This window comes from Euleptes europaea, chromosome 7, assembly GCF_029931775.1.
Source record: "Euleptes europaea isolate rEulEur1 chromosome 7, rEulEur1.hap1, whole genome shotgun sequence".
NCBI lineage: Eukaryota > Metazoa > Chordata > Lepidosauria > Squamata > Sphaerodactylidae > Euleptes > Euleptes europaea.
Genome location: NC_079318.1, coordinates 79,429,289 through 79,433,814, shown reverse-complemented (window position 1 = coordinate 79,433,814; position 4,526 = coordinate 79,429,289).

Sequence of the window (4,526 nt, the reverse complement as noted above, 5' to 3'; positions counted from 1 at the left end):
AATTAGACTGTATGGCATTGATGTCCCTCCCCTCTCCAAACCCCACCCTCCTCAGGCTCCGCCCTAAAAACATCCCACTGGTGGTGAAGAGGGACCTGGCAACCCCACCCATGGTGACCTGTGGTAGCTCTTTAGGGTCTTAGGGAGATAAAACTATTTTCTGGTACCCAAGATCCTTTCTCCATGACGATGCTTGTTCTGACTTTTCTCTGCTGTTGATCCATTAGCATCCTCTCTCTGACAAAACAAAGGGGGTTTAACAGCTTCTCTGTCCTTTTAGAGCCTGTTTGGTGTAGTGGTTAGAATGTCATCCTAGGATCAAGAAGATCCAGGTTTGAATACCCACGGTGCCATAGAAGGATGCTGGCCTAAGTTTGGGGCAGTCACACCCTCTCAGCTCGATTCAAGGGTGGATCTTCTGCACAACTCCACCTTTCCAGTTGTCACAGGAGTTCATTTTCTTACACATGACCATAATATTATTGGGTTTTCCACATCACCGGCAGCATCCCAGCACCACCACCTTTTTGTGTGCACATGTGCTATATCGATATACCGCTAGAAGGGTGCTCTCTTCCCCCCATATAATTTGCTGATTGGACAGCCACCTTTCTGCCATGTCGATTTTGAATGTACTTGTTGTGTATGTATCTAGTAGGGTAGTAAGCAAGGGGAGACTTAGGAGTTCCGCACGAAGGATCCTAAAACCTGCTCGCCCTATTGGCTAAGCAAACGGATCCTATTGGCCCTAAGCCAGCATGTCCAATTGGTCAAGAGGGTATTCCCCCCTATCACGGATCAGGGGGGCCCACAGGCGGCCAGGGGGGCATATAAGCAGGGCACGTTCAGTGTGTAAGTTAGTTCTGTGCTGAAATCAAATAAAGGTGTGTTGTTGAACTCCGTCTCTGATCTTGTGAATCCTTCCCACGCGGACTTAACAGTGGCGACGAGGACTGGAGAGCGACCCGGCTGACCTGCTGAATCACTCCCGCTCCGCCATTTGTAGTGACCGGTAGGCAGCCCGGTCCACATCGCTGAATCACACGCCGGCTGTCCCACAGCTACCGCCTCGCTCCGCGACCTCGCTGTGTCCGGTAGACGGCCCGGCCCGATTGCTGATTCACTTGGATTCTCGGGAGAGACGACCTCACCGCATTCATGGCCACCACTGGTTCGTTGGAGGCATCTGACATCTCCAACCCCGGCGACTGGGAGAGCTACGCTTCCCGCGTCTCATTGTTCATGGTGGCGAATAAGTTCACGGACGTCGAGCAGAAGCGGGCGGTTTTCCTCAGTGTCTGCGGGCCCCAGACATTCCAGCTGGCCCAGACCCTCGTGGCTCCCGCAAAGCTCGAGGAGACTGGCTTCGATGCCATCATGACGGTGCTGGGCGGCCATTGCACCCCTCAGCCCACGGTGTTGGTCCACCGCCATGATTTCCACCTCCGCGACCAACAGCCTGGGGAGACCGCTGCCGAGTACCTAGTCGCTCTCTGCCAGATCGCATGGTCCTGTGCTTTCTCAGCCCTCGACGAGATGCTCCGGGACAGGTTCGTGTTCAGCCTCCGGGACACGGAGGTGCGCTGCCGCATGAAAGGGAAGAAGGAGGCAACGCTAATGTTGGCCGTCGAGGAGGCGACCGCGGCCGAGTCTGAGGACCAAGACAAGCGTATTGGGGACCGCGCTGCTGCCTCCTCTGCCAGGGGCCCGAACGGCTTCGACAAGCTCTCGACCACCGTTTTCATCGAGGGGGCGCCCTGCGAGATGGAAGTAGATTCTGGGCCCGCCCTCTCCATTGTATCTGTGGACACTTTCCGGGTCCTGGCCAAGCGTGCCCCAATGCCCCGGCTGCAGCCCTCCAGCCTCATCATTACGGATTTCCAACACCGCCGCGTTCAGGTCAAGGGTGTCGCCTGCGTGAACGTGCGCTACGGGTCCCGTATGAGCCGCCTGCGCCTCGTCATTGTCGAGGGGCCCTGCACCAGCCTCCTGGGGTTTGAGTGGTTCAAGGCCCTTGGACTGCAAATCACGAGCCTGCTCCACCTCAACAAGGCGTCCCTCGAGCCCGTCTGGGCCAAGTACGAGGATGTTTGGCGTGGCCCCTTGGGCTGCTACAAGGGGCCGCCTGTCCGCCTCCTGATCGACCCTGCTGCCTGCGACGGATAAGACCGACGACCCAGCAACCAAGGGTGAGATTGATCCTGCGCCAACGGACTGCCCAGCGGCCCCCATCCCGGCACCGCACCGTTCCCAGTGGAACCGCTCACTGCCGAGCTACCTCCAAGACTTCGTGTGCTCCTAGTGCACCGCTAGGATCACTCGGACTTAGGGGGGAGGGGTGTTGTGTATATATCTAGTAGGGTAGTAAGCAAGGGGAGACTTAGGAGCTTGAGTTCCGCACGAAGGATCCTAAACCCTGCTTGCCCTATTTGTTAGGTCTATTATTCCCATCACTATTGGCTAAGCAAACGGATCCTATTGGCCCTAAGCCAGCATGTCCCATTGGTCCCCAAGAGGGTATTCCCCCCCTATTACGGATCGGGGGGGGGAGTGGCCGCAGGTGGCCAGGGGGGCATATAAGCAGGGCACAGTCAGTGTGTAAGTTAGTTCTGTGCTGAAATCAAATAAAGGTGTGTTGTTGAACTCTGTCTCTGATCTCATGAATCCTTCCCACTCGGACTTAACATACTGGCCAAGACATTTGTTAGGACTGTTTAAAATGGCTGTTCTCAGCATTGTGCTAAAGGTGCTTCTTGTATGTTCAAAGTTACTACCCACAGTGCAAAGTGATTTGGTTGGCTTGGACACTACCCACTCGCCAGTGATTGGCTGAAGGATTGCCATGGTGACCATTGTCTGATCAGTTACAGCACCAAAAATATGCATACGTGAGAATCACCCTTGGACCTCACCCCAATAGAAAGTGATGACAAATCCCACAAAAACATCATAATAAGAATATTTTTTTAGGATATATGGAAGGGTTATTAAGAGTCACAGACATCCATCTTATAGGAATATACCATTGTCAGGTGTGTGTGTGTGTTTTTTTTTTAAAAACACCCTTCTGTAAGCCAATGCAAGGGAAAAAACCCTTCTTTCCATGGCCTGATAGGGGGGAAGGGGTTGAGGCATATGGAGATGTCCCTGAAGGAGCCATGATCAATCTTATGCTATCATATAGCAATATATCAATATATTATATAAGGTAAGTTTTAAACAAACAAAAAAATTGAAAACTGGCCTTGATAGCAGTCCAAATCCACACCAGATCTCTGTCTCTTGCAAAAAGCTAGCTAAATTTAAATAATCTGAACGTGAAAAAGCAACTGCAAAAACAGAAGAGGGAAAATTAGGTGCTGCACTTTAAAAGTGTAATTTTTGCCTTCCTATACCACAAGGAGCTTCTTTGGCTAAGAATTGTATCTAAATACCTAACACATAGTTGAGGATTGGCCAGGGCCGGATTTAGGTTTGCTGAGGCCCTAAACTGTTGAAGGTAATGGGGCCCTTTATATGTCCAGCTGTCCTTTGTCAACAACAAATTGTCGCTGTTTTTTGTGTTGAATATATGCTATATGGTAATTTATGGACCTAATAGGTATCTAAAGCCATTTGCACATAACAAAATATGTATTTTATCAAAGTAATTGCGAGCCTATTACTTACATCATAGGAGCCTACACAACACAAAACGCTGTTACTGTATGTAGGTTTTATTTTATTTGTTTTTTATCTTATATTTTGGAAATGTACATCCAGTTTTTTCCCCTTCATATTTTTTTGGGAGCCCCAAGAGAGTGGGGCCCTAAGCTTTAGCTTGTTTAGCTTATACGTAAATCCGGCACTGGGATTGGCTGCAAACTAGGATGTGTAGCCGTGCTTCAAAATGGGGATGCTAACCTTGGTTTGCCTTAACCATGGTTAAGCATCATCATCATCATCATCAATACATCTAATTCTCAAGCCAGCCAAATCTGAAGATACTTAAATCCAGAGACTGGTGCCATGAACAAAGAAAGATTTTTCTACAAACCTGAAAAAAACCCACTTTTGCAGAAAAATCTTAAAAGGGGGAGTTTAAACCCCCCAAATGATAAAAGGAGCACCTGCAGCTTTAAGAAATAATGCCTTTCACTAAGCAATACTAACCTTGATAGATCAATGAGCTGACACAGTATAAGAAAGCACCATGGATTTTGCATGTGCCTGTGTCTTCCACCAGGGTGAAGAGTTTACAGCTTGGCAAGTTAACTATGGGTCTGCTGTACACGCATGAACTTAATCAGTGTTAAGGTAGCAAACCTGGGTTAGTTTAAACACAGGTCTAAGCATTAGGTGGGATGATCTGCAGACTCCAAAGCCAGTTCCCTACATGTTGTACAGAGAAGACCCGGGGGGCTCGTCCCACCTTTCTAAACAGAAGTAGCATTTACTTTAACATTCATAGAAACAGCTGTGGCATTTCAGCATTTCTCCTTTGTCCGGAGTAACGCCTGCTTGTGAGAACTCCACAGATCCTGGGC